The 13,428-nt window shown below is 39.8% G+C and overlaps 1 long non-coding RNA gene across 1 annotated transcript; it reads left to right on the forward strand.

The window, feature by feature from the left end:
* The first annotated feature begins 4,875 nt into the window (after positions 1 to 4,875).
* On the forward strand, positions 4,876 to 5,987 carry LOC310728066. Its single transcript, XR_014534174.1, has 3 exons — positions 4,876 to 5,105; positions 5,624 to 5,716; positions 5,915 to 5,987. It is a non-coding gene; the product is annotated as an uncharacterized lncRNA (long non-coding RNA).
* The last annotated feature ends 7,441 nt before the right edge of the window (positions 5,988 to 13,428 follow it).

Below are 13,428 nucleotides of genomic sequence, written 5' to 3' on the forward strand. Positions count from 1 at the left end.
TCTCGTCTGCGGCGGTAGAGGACGATGAGTGGACGTCTCGTCTGCGGCGGTAGAGGACGATGAGTGGACGTCTCGTCTGTGGCGGTTTGGCAGCACTGGGATTTGGCTCTGAAGCTGGAAACACACCTGCTCCTCGTCAGAAGAAATGGTTCGATCTGTTTTATAAGGTTTGTGCTGTTAAAATGTGTATGAGAACATGATTAAACACCGGTACCATAACCTAAAGGTCTTTATTTGTACAGAGTAAGAAATGTCCAGTGCAGGTCCACGGCCAGTCGAAACGTTCCGGTGGACCACAGAAACGTCTTTGTGGATTCCACCCTCCTAAAGTGTTCATTTCAGACTTTCAGGTGATCATCTCTTTCATGTCACGTCACTGTGGACCTGCACAACTATATTTGTGACCACACTCATGTGCTTTAAATGTCCTCTGCTGTGGGATGCAGAAATAATTGTTGCAATATTTATTTTTATTTACAAAATCTCAATAAAGTGATGTTTATGTAACAAAATGCACTGGAAGAAAGACAGACAGGCAAAAGTTCACCAAGCAGAGCTTCTTTATTTTCTTTCGTTTTCACCCTGGCGTTTTCCTTTCCAGTGCTCACACCAGGGTTCACCCACACACTCACGGTTCGGGACGCCTTTCCTTCTTGACGTTCGCCGATGGTCCCTCCCTCACGCTTCTCTCTTTAGCGCCCGCCAGAGTTTCCTCAAGCACCGGCACAACTTTTCTTTGCGTCCACACGAGTTCACTTTCCAGCCGACGCGTCTTCCACCGGCGCCCGTCTGCACTTATTTCCCCTTCAGCGACCTTCCGCTCGTCTCTCTGCTTGGTGTCCCTCTTTTTTTTTTGTGTCACCAGACTGAAACAGAGCACTGATTAGTCTCATCAGCTGCAGGTGTTTCTTACCGCTCGTGCCGTCCGGCTCCGCCTCCACTCGCGCACCGCTGCTACAGTTTACATCCCTAATCATATAGAACAATATCTGCTTTATCTATTCCCATTTCTCATCCAGTGATCAAATAGTGGAAGCACTGAGATCATTGTAAAAGACTTTGGTTTTTGCTCAAGTGTGTTAAAGTGTGTTATATTTATAGATCTTCATATCACTTCACTTCTGCCCTCAGACTCTCACTAGTGTACAGAGATGATTGTGGATTAAACATATTAATGTGTGAATGTTAGATTTTCATTGTTTCTTCTTATTTAAATCTGTAAAAAATACCAGGACTTAAAGGTAAATAAAACCTGTGTTCCACACTCTTTATTGTTCTTTTACCAGGTCGTAAGTGTTCCACCTGCTGCAAGTGTTCCACCTGCTTTACTCCACTCCTACTGCTGTAGCGCCCCCTACCTCCACCCCTATCATTAAACAGCCCTTTATATGTCATCATCATCATTATGTTTAAGTTTATAATATACAATATGTGTCTTTACAGCCTGGTAGTCAAAGTCCATCTCCTTTAGCCAGTGATTCATCTGCATCCAGTCCTTCATCTGCATCAGGTCCTTCATCTGCATCCGGTCCTGCATCTGCATCCGGTCCTTCATCCGCATCCGGTCCTGCATCTGCATCCGGTCCTGCATCCGCATCCGGTCCTGCATCCGCATCCGGTCCTTCATCTGCATCCGGTCCTGCATCTGCATCCGGTCCTGCATCTGCATCCGGTCCTGCTGTTTCTTTCAGTTCTGCTCCTTTAATCATTTCTTGCTGGTGTTTTGAGCGACTCATTTTACTGTTTATTTTTGTGGATTTACTACTATTATAATCTATAGTTATTTATGATTAGGTTGTTGTTTTAAACCCAATTAGGGACTTTTATCATTGTACTTGATTATATCTATTGTTAAATAACCTTTATTAATATATACATAGTTTTGTAATATTTGTATTTTGTGTGTTTGCATCTATTATAATTTATCATTTGACATTTTTGTAGCATTTTCAGTAATTAAAAATAAAATGTTTTATCGTTCATAAAACAGTGACTCGTGAATTATTCTGTGAACCTGCTGAACCCATTATTATCTTAATAATAATAATAATAATGATTTATTATTATTATTGTGTAGAATATAAATAAACAAATACAAAAGTCCTATATAATAAACTTGTGTTAAAAATGTTAAAGGTTAAATAAGTACATTAAGAAAATAAATATACATCCATTTTATGCCCCTTTATTGGGAAAAATTAGTCAAATCATACAGATATTAATTAACATGAGTTACAAGTGATGTATTTTCATCCACATCATCAGTAGTTTTGTGCACTATTGGGGGATTTATATACATCGATCTGCCAAAAACCATAACAAATGTCCATCGTCTATCCATTTCCTTTCTCTTTTTCCTCTATTCCCTTCTTCCCCTTCTTTTCCCCTCTTCCCACCCCTTAACAGACTATTGATCCCCAGCTTCACACAGCTCACATCCTCAACTCTCAGTCTCACACTGCCCTCTAGCGGCACTATCAGGACCTGCTTTATGCTCCATTCTGTACTAATGTGACTTCTGTTTGTGTTTTAATGCAGTGATTCTCAATCTTTTTCTGCCATTTACCACTTCAGAGGGATGGGTTTAAAAACCCACCTGTCCTCCGTCACCTCAAAAAAGGATAATGAAATTCTTCAAGTTAAAAAATGTCTAATTTATTGAACTATCCAATTCTAAATGAACATCAAGTAGCATCAAAAACAAAAATAGAGAAAATAAAGGTGTAGTTGTGTTATCTCTTGGACTTTGTCACTTTGCAGTCTGTGCAAAATAGAGCAAAATCATTTCATAAATCTTTTCAAAACGGGGTTGTAGACTTGATACTGTCACTTTCAAGTCATGTTCAATATTGAGCTGAGATCTGTATTTAGTTTTCAGTGTAGCAACATCTGAAAAGTCTCAGAGATGAGATGTGGCAAAAGGGGCAGGATAAAACAGTTATATTTTCTTTAAGGCTGAATTTTTGGTTTAAGCTCCTACCAGAGTGATGCGTACAGAATCTTCATAAAAATTCTAGTATCTCCTTGACAACCGCCAAACAAACAAACAGCAGCAAGAAGCAGCAGCGATTAGCAGCATCTAAGAACATTTACAACTTCTATTAAACATTTCTTCATACAGGTACCTGGTAAGTCTTCTAAATAATTATGTGAATAAAGGACCCGGAGTGTGGGTGAATGTGGGGTTTATATCGGCGGTGTGATGAGTGAGTGAATATGCCTCAGGTGTTCTCAATGAAGACCTTCATTTTAGCTTAATTTAACCTATTTAGCCCATATTTTAATAAAACTCATGTAACCTGTTTACTCCAAGTATAATTAACATAATATACTAATAAATAGAGTAGAATGGGGTCAGACTGGGACTACAATTTTAATAATCCTTGCAGCCGTGGCATGTTTTATCTGTTGTGGAATTCCTTGCCATTGTTTAGACAATACGTACAGCTCCCAGTGTATAAAATTACAGGTGAAGTGTCTTCTACAGAAAACATCTCCACAGATATGGATCAAAACATCTATGTGGATTTGGATGGAGGGATTATGGCCCTAGTCAATGAGAAAAAATGACTGTAACAAACGTTTCCTTATAACTAAAAGCACTAAACCCTTTCTACGCTTTAATTCTGATCCTTTGATAATATTGTATATAAATCATGTTGTTGTTGTGTGTATTTTATGCTGTGTGCAGGAACATGGCAGCTGGTGAACATAGGAGGCGTCTGCATCAACGCGTGTGTGCGTACATCGAAGCATGTGCTGAGGGGTATCGCTTCAACTTTAACAACTTCAGAGCTCCCTGCAATGCTTGTTTTGGCTTTCGTTATTGCAATATTTGCCTGTGGTGCATGGATCGGCAAATCTGTCCTTTAGGTCAATGGGGCCATCGTAAATCCCGTGAATGGTTCAGGTTTCCTCCAGAAAAGGACGAATTCGTTTGGGAAACTGATGAGGACCCGTTCAGACCAGTGATCGACATTCTGCACCACGCTGACATATTCTCCCCAGATGGAATGTGGCTAGATTCCATCCAGAACTCTGTCTATGATCTTCCTGCAGGACTTCAGCTGATCACCCGTATCTTTCATGTGCGTAGGGTTATTACCCTTGCCCAATCGTTTGTAGCTCCTGCACGCTCGCTGGGTGCTCTGAGAACTCACAGTTTTCTCTTCACGGAATTTGTCATGCAAAGCACCTTTGTAACGTACTACACCATTACCTTCTGTGGATTTTTTCTATGGACAACTGAACCAGCGAAACATCGTGATTGGAATTGTCGTCCTGTCCTTTGTGGCAGATTTCAAAACAACAGAAAAGACTCAATGATATTATCATCGAGACACAGTCGTCGTGCGAGGGCTCAGTTTCCGGTGTGGTCTGCACTGCAGTCTCACAGTTCTATATCTACTCCCCTGCCGCACTGGATCAGACGGAGTCTGATTTGCGGCCGGCGCCCAAACATGCTTTTTTTCCCGATGCCAACAAAAAGCAAAAAACGGCTCTGTCATATTTGATCAAACATGTCAAAGTAATACACCATTTAAATCTGTAAATGGTCTACTTTCGTTTGTGTATGCTCACTATATAATCAAAACGTTGTATTATTTTTTTAAATGAATAAAATAATCAGGGTGCGCCGTCTGTCGCCTTTGTCTGCGTGATCTTCGTTTAGAAACACGTCATTAAAAAGCGCTGAAACTCGGCCAATATCTGACAGACGGAAATAAAATATATATCTTTAGACAGCTTAAAGTATGTAGTTGGTGAAATAAAAAAAACAGATGTTTCCAATGAATATAAATCATGTGAAACCAAGTAGAAGCACAGACTTTCCACCTAAGGTCATTATCTGATAATGAGCTGCGACCGGATACGCCCCCCGGACAGTGGCATAAAACAATGCGATTCCACTGAGATTATTACACATTCAGCTGCGTTTGATAGATGACACGCTACACCGGTGAGGAAGCTCTTCAGATGGTTTTGGACAGTGATGAAGAATTTACCTTTTCATCCGAAGAAGATTGCGATTCCGACGAGGAGCGTTTGCATTTTGAAGAGCGAATCGACGCATTCGAGGACTTTCCAGCAAGTTGCTACGATGAGTAAGTTATTAGGTCTTACATTCTGATCATATAAAACTAATATTGTTTGTAGACATCTCTGCCTAGCTTCTGTCAGCATTGCCTTTTAATGTTACAACAAATATCCGCCAATATCTGCTCATTTGTAACATTAACTGTTTGTAATTGTATGCTCTAAATATTGTTGACGTTATATAAAGTTATATTTTAGCCTCAGTTCAGTTTTGGTTAGTCTCACTTATCATCCTGAAAGGGTGTTATGTATTGTTAGCTAGCAGAGATGTTCGGGAATGCTGAGGTGTAAATGCTAGCTAAATTACTGCCTTATGAATGTAACATTTTTTCCATGATTTGCTCAGCTGTAAATGGTGATAGTGTAAATGTCTGAGATGGATTATGGTCTATGGCCCATCAACAAACATTTATCTGTCCTATTGCCCATCAACAAATAGGCCTATAGGCTATACAATGCATGCTAACAAATATATATTGTTTAAGTGTATTCATCATCCTAAAATATATTGTTTGATTATTTTTAGGAATGTGGCTGCATCACCCTTCCCTTCACTGGAAACTCACACCAGGCCACGCAGGCGTCACTCCATTTTGAGTTCGACCGAGAATCATCCTGAGTAAGTACATATTTTATATGTTCTTAAATTATATTTAGTTTGAATCATTATTGCATTGTTTGTATGTGTGTGTGTGTGTGTGTGTGTATGTGTATGTGTGTGTGTGTGTGTGTGTGTGTGTGTGAATGTGTGTGAATGTGTGTGTGTGTGTGTGTGTGTGTGTGTGTGTGTGTGTGTGTGTGTGTGTTTCATAAACAGATGTGATCAGGCACCTGCTCCAAATAGGGCAAAGGCAGCACACAGACAGTCCACCATGTCATGGAAGGATCAGACAGATAATGACTGCTCCAATAATACACAGCACAGCACAAAACAATGTGGTACCGAAAGATTTTTCTACACTTCTTGGACATCGCTGCCACCAACAGTTTCATTGTGCATAAAGAACTGTATGGTAACGTGTCCCATAAAGAAATTTATGGAACAACTTATTGCTGAGCTTTGTAGCGTCACACAGAAAGTAGTGCCAAAACGGACCAACTCTGATCATGTACCAGTTCGAGGATCTGAACTGTCCTCTGATGTCAGAAATGTTGCCACTGCTGCCCGCAAGAGCTGTGTACATTGCAAAACATTGCATGGTAAGCACCACAAAACACCATGGAAATGCCTGGCATGCGATGTTCACCTGTGTCTTCAGTTGAACAGGAACTGCTTTCAAGAGTGGCACAGGGATTTTTTATGCAATTTTTTACTTTAACTGTAGTTTTATGTGTTAATGTTATTGTTTTTTTTTTTTTTTCTTCAAAAACCACACATAAGCCTTATTTTGTCAAAAATACAAACACACACATATAAGTTGTTTACATATTATGATAGCCCAGTTTGTGCTGAATACAGTGTAATAAGTCTTTTGTCAATAATATATTTAAAAGCAACTAAAAAGAACCAAATGTAAGAGCATGTCAAAATCTCTCAAGGGGCCCAAAACACCCTCGGACTCCAGAGGGTTAAGCCACTTTGCACTGGACTGCATCAACTTTCATTTGCTTTTATTTTGTATGTTTTCACATTTGTTAGTTACTTGTACAATCACGACTGAGGATGACCTTGGTGTTGACTTGAAGCAACCACTGATGATGTTCTATAATTCCGAGTATTTTATAGAATAAAAAGCATTAAAAACAAGAATATAATCTAATTAAATGTTAATTAATAATACTTGAAGAATATTTAAAATACGAATAACAAATGAGGAAAAAAGCAATACAGCTTCTGTGGCGGCCGGTGGCAGAAAAAAAACGTGGCGGAGGCACGAAAAATACATCGTATTGAAATACATTAGATGGAATGTCGTGCTAAATGACACAAAAAACAAAGAGGGAAATTCGTGTCCATGAACACGAGTCAATAGATTACATTTCTTGACTATATCACAAAATGCTATGACACTGGGTTGCACCTTAATAATAACATCCAAAATAACAGGCATTATGACACTCAGGGGCATGACACCTATAGCATGAGATTTAATAGAATCATATTATATCCAAAGAATGTCTTTGTGAAAAAGTTTAATATATATTCAATTCAATTCATTATTTGTATAGCGCTTTTACCAATGAACGTTGTCTCAAAGCAGCTTTACACAGATAATGTGGTGATTAAAAGTGAATATGTTCTTTATAAGTAAGATCCCATCCTCATCTGGGTTACACCAAATGTCCATTTGTAGCAGGTATACAATGTTGTGGGGTACAGTGATGATGATCAGAAGCGAACTGTATTCCTGAGTCAGTGTAGGAGACTGTTGACATCAACTACAGTCCAATCCATCCTCAAAGCTCCCGTTCTTACTCCGGAATTTCATGGAATCACTCAAGGCGTTGATGAGAAACCATCCTAAGCTGCACAGAATGGCCTCCAAATGAAGAGAACACCATCCAGAGGCAGGCCTGGACGTAGTGGGAAGATCCCCGGAGGGGAGAGGGGCAGGAACATGGGTCACTGGAGCCTCAGGGGCATGTTTAACGAGAGAGAGAGAGAGAGAGAGAGAGAGAGAGAGAGAGAGAGAGAGAGAGAGAGAAGAGGGTGACAGGAAGAGAAGGATATGGATTATTAAGTGTCCTTATTGTTGTATGAAAGTTAATATCACTGTGCACCGGCAAGACTCGCTATGGCAGCATAACTAAAAGGGAGAACCAGAAGGTAACACCAACATAAGGGATCTCTGGGATAAGAGACGACCCACCACACCACTGTCAACAAACCTAAGTGAACTTGTGAATGTGAGAGGACGACAGCATACAAATATCCCAGTTCACCAAACACTCTATATCCATGATCCCTCCAGATCTGAGCCTTTACCTAAGAAAAAAATCTACTGATTAAAGGCTTTACTAAATAAATATTTGTTCAACCTCGACTTGAACACTGAGACTGTGTCTGACTCCCGAACCCTGATAGGAAGGCTGTTCCATAACTGTGGGGCTTTATAAAAGAAAGATCTGCCCCCTGCTGTAATCTTCATTATTTGAGGAACCAACATATAGCATGCATCTTTTGACCTTTTGATCTTGCAATTAGAAATATTCAACCCCCTCACCTCAATAGACAATACAGTGATCATAAAAGATAATGAAAATAAATGGAAAAAAAAAACTCGGGAAATAACAAACAATATTTATTGATACATATTTGAGTTATTTTGACAACAGAAGTTGACTTAACTTTGAAGTTCAAATGAAAATTGTGAGTCTTGTAACATATGAGCATGTGCAGTATTATTTAACCCCCAGCTTCAGTACCTTGTGGAGCGCAATTTAGTTTTTATAACTTCTAACAAGCGTTTTCGGTAAGTGCTGACAAGCTTCTTACACCTCTCGATTGGAATCTTTGCCCATTCTTCACGTGCAAAAGCCTCTAACTCAGTGATGTTTGACGGCTTCCGTGCTGCAACTGCCTTCTTCAAATCCCACTAAAGATTTTCAATTAGATTTGAATCTGGTGACTGAGAAGGCCACTCCAGGACACTCCAGCATCTTTCCCCCAACCAAGCTTTGGTTGATTTGGAGGTGTGCTTGGGATCATTGTCTTGCTGGAAGATCCAATGATCACCAAGGTTTAATTTGTCAACAGAAGGCATCACGTTCTTCTTCAAAATGACCTGGTATATCTGGGAATCCATGATGCCAGGTACACAATCAAGATTGCCAGTTCCTGCCGCAGAAAAACAGCCCCACATCATTATTGACCCACCTCCGTGCTTGACCGTGGGGATGGTATTCTTCTGGTCATAAGCCTGACCCTTTGCACGCCAGACATACCGCTGGTCCATATGTCCAAAATGTTCCAGTTTGGTTTCATCAGTCCATAGAACTGTCTCCCAGAACTCTGTAGTTTTATCCAAATTCCTCCTGGCATATTCTAGTCGACTCCTGATGTTCCTTGAGGTCAAGAGTGAAGTAGTGAAGTGCGTCTTGGGGTCCGACCATGAAGTCCTTGATTATTCAGTGCACGTCTTATAGTTGCCACTGAAGCACTTGTACCAGCCTTCATAATGTCATCCTGTAGCTGTCTTGCAGTCACACGGGGGGTTTTCTTAGCTGTCCTGACTAAGTTGCTAAGGGCCCTTGATGAAATTGTGAGCTTTCCTCCACGGCCAGGCAGGTTTGCAGCTGTTCCATAGCTTTTAAACTTCCTTATAATGCTCCCAATGGTGTCTCTTGGAATTTTAAATCTTTTGGAAATCTTCTTATACCCAAGGCCCTTCAGATGTAATGAAATAATCTCCTCTCTCAGCTTTTGTGGAAGCTCCTTTGTCTTTCCAATGATTGCAACTCACCTTGAACACCTTCATGGTCGGGGTTTATATATGCATCACAGCTGAAGCTATATATATATATAAATAAAGCTCAAATACCACTGACTGACTCACTCACTCATTACGAAATCTCAAAAACCACTGAACGGATTGCAATGAAATTTGGAACATACCTTCCTCTTGGGTCTTAGGTGCTCACTAAGAAAGGGTTTTAAAAAATTCGGCCTGGATCGTGACTAACTCGTGAAAAACGCGATTTCTCACGCATTGTAAATTCTTCGAAATAACATTACGGATCCTAATGAAACTTACTACATTGTTTCTTATTAGCTGTTAGATGCACGATAAAAATTATTTTTAAAATAGTTTGCCCTGTATGGCTACTACAAAGGGGTAGTACGTTATTTGTTGACGTTACGTTCTGATCTCTGATCATCCAGTCCTGCTCAGTGCTTACTGCTTATTGCCATATTGCTTAGCGTTCTGCCTTCCGTAGCGAAGCACGGGTACTTTCAGCTAGTCACTGATATTTTTTTACTTTATTATATGTAGGACATGTCCGGCTTGATCTCCTCTTTTTCTTTCTCTGGTTTTTTTTCTCTAGTGCTGAAGTCATATTGCTGAACAGCTGTACAGCTTCCTCCAGTCACTCTCGGGTTTCCATTCTCATTTCTCTTCCCTCACCTAAGAATCTTTGTTTCCTCAGAGATTTTCTGCGACTCTTTGGGTTTGTAGAGGTGCAGCTTTCTGTTTCTGCTGTTTCTCATAGTCAGAACCCAAAGTGCCCTCAGCTGAGCTACATGTTTCTCCAATTGCTCTTGGTTTCTCAGAATGATCTTTTTGATGAAATATTTTTATGGAGAGCAAAATATTTTAAGTTATTTAAAGTTTAATTTTATTTATTCTGGAATAATATTCCTGTCTGTTTTTTTTTAATATTTATGTTAAAAAAAAACATTGTTTTAGTGTGTTTAATAAATGTTTATCCTGTTCGGCCCGTAACCTAAAGTGTGCTTTGAGTTTTGGCCCCCTGTGCAATTGAGTTTGACACCCCTCACATGGATAAATGTCAATAATTATTAATTAATCTTATATTTCCAGGATTCAGTAAAAATTTGTGAGTAATATATAAACCTCATTCATGTTTACAACCTGCATTGTTCCACTGGGAGTTGAACCCAATACCTTATGTGTGTGTAAAGCAGATGTGATGACCACTACCCTATGGATCCACACAATCACCTGCACAGCATAAATATGCAGAAATAACGATTCAGGCAAAATGTTTCCAGATTACAACTTTCCAACTTTAAGAAACTTGTTCCTAATGTACCCTCAGCTTTCTGTTCTCGGTTGACAGGATTTCAAATTTTTTTCAAACACTGTAGTACATGAATAATTCATTAATATGAGGATGATTAATCATCATCAATGATCCTCATAGAGTGGCTAAGAGGAGCTACTCTAAAAAGCTGGAAAATCAGTTTTCAGCCAACGACCCTGCTTTAGTGAAGAAAGACCTGAGAGACATGGTGCAGTCATAAAAACCTGGAGCTTAACACGCTCAAAACAGTGAAGATGATTGTTGATTTTAGGTGAAACCTCCCTGCTCTCCCCTCACTCACCATCATGAACAGCACTATGGCAGCAGTGGAGTCATCCAGGTTCCTGGGCACCACCATCTCTCAGGGCATGTAGTGGGATCTATTGCTAAACATTAACACCTGAGAACAATGGGATATCAGTTGGCACAACGCTGACGAGGTATATATATATATATATATATATATATATATATATATATATATATATATATATATATATATATATATATATATATATATACAGTGGGGAAAATAAGTATTTGAACACCCTGCTATTTTGCAGTTCTCCCACTTAGAAATCATGGAGGGGTCTGAAATTGTCATCGTAGGTGCATGTCCACTGTGAGAGACATAATCTAAAAAAAAAAATCCAGAAATCACAATGTATGATTTTTAAGCTATTTATTTGTTTGATACAGCTGCAAATAAGTATTTGAACACCTGTCTATCAGCTAGAATTCTGACCCTCAAAGACCTGTTAGTCTGCCTTTAAAATGTCCACCTCCACTACATTTATTATCCTAAATTAGATGCACCTGTTTGAGGTCGTTAGCTGCATAAAGACACCTGTACACCCCATACAATCAGTAAGAATCCAACTACTAACATGGCCAAGACCAAAGAGCTGTCCAAAGAAACTAGAGACAAAATTGTACACCTCCACAAGGCTGGAAAGGGCTACAGGGAAATTGCCAAGCAGCTTGGTGAAAAAAGGTCCACTGTTGGAGCAATCATTAGAAAATGGAAGAAGCTAAACATGAATGTCAATCTCCCTCGGACTGGGGCTCCATGCAAGATCTCACCTCGTGGGGTCTCAATGATGCTAGGGAAGGTGAGAAATCAGCCCAGAACTACACGGGAGGAGCTGGTCAATGACCTGAAAAGAGCTGGGACCACCGTTTCCAAGGTTACTGTTGGTAATACAGTAAGACGTCATGGTTTGAAATCATGCATGACACGGAAGGTTCCCCTGCTTAAACCAGCACATGTCCAGGCACGTCTTAAGTTTGCCAATGACCATTTGGATGATCCAGAGGAGTCATGGGAGAAAGTCATGTGGTCAGATAAGACCAAAATAGAACTTTTGGGTCATAATTCCACTAAACGTGTTTGGAGGAAGAAGAATGATGAGTACCATCCCAAGAACACCATCCCTACTGTGAAGCATGGGGGTGGGAGCATCATGCTTTGGGGGTGTTTATCTGCACATGGGACAGGGCGACTGCACTGTATTAAGGAGAGGATGACCGGGGCCATGTATTGCAAGATTTTGGGGAACAACCTCCTTTCCTCAGTTAGTGCATTGAAGATGGGTCGAGGCTGGGTCTTCCAACATGACAATGACCCGAAGCACACAGCCAGGATAACCAAGGAGTGGCTCTGTAAGAAGCATATCAAGGTTCTGGAGTGGCCTAGCCAGTCTCCAGACCTAAATCCAATAGAGAAGCTTTGGAGGGAGCTCAAACTCCGTGTTTCTCAGCGACAGGCCAGAAACCTGACTGATCTAGAGAAGATCTGTGTGGAGGAGTGGGCCAAAATCCCTCCTGCAGTGTGTGCAAACCTGGTGAAAAACTACAGGAAACGTTTGACCTCTGTAATTGCAAACAAAGGCTCCTGTACCAAATATTAACATTAATTTCTCAGGTGTTCAAATACTTATTTGCAGCTGTATCATACAAATAAATAGTTAAAAAATCATATATTGTGATTTCTGGATTTTTTTTTAGATTATGTCTCTCACAGTGGACATGCACCTACGATGACAATTTCAGACCCCTCCATGATTTCTAAGTGGGAGATCTTGCAAAATAGCAGGGTGTTCAAATACTTATTTTCCTCACTGTATATATAATATTAAAAAGAAACAGAAAATAAACAGACGTTTTGTTTCATTTAAATTTGTACTTTTTGTGTAAATAATGAAAATGGACATGAATAAAGAACTTTTCAGAACCTGGACAATCAACTAAAATAATATAAAAAAAAACAGCCACTTAGATATAAACTGTAATAGACAACAGATACGCTGTACAGATCTCAAATGTATTTTATTTATTTTTGGAGAAAGTTTTAGAAATAAAATGCTATAAAATGAATCTATAAAATGATATATAAAGAGTGTTTTTGCTTGATCTGGCGACAGAGGAAGACGATTTACTTGAAGCATTAGATGATGGCTGGGGGACGGGACGTCTGATTTTTTGCAGCCATGATTTCAGTCTTAAAAGCGACTTTGGAATTGCTGGATACCAGATCTTGAGTGTCATAGACCATTGAGAGCTGCACCTCCCCCGGCATATCTGCACACACAATCCATCATCAGATTAGGACTTGCTGAAGCACTT

Source organism: Silurus aristotelis, assembly GCF_946808225.1.
Source record: "Silurus aristotelis genome assembly, chromosome: 1".
Classification (NCBI taxonomy): Eukaryota; Metazoa; Chordata; class Actinopteri; order Siluriformes; family Siluridae; genus Silurus; species Silurus aristotelis.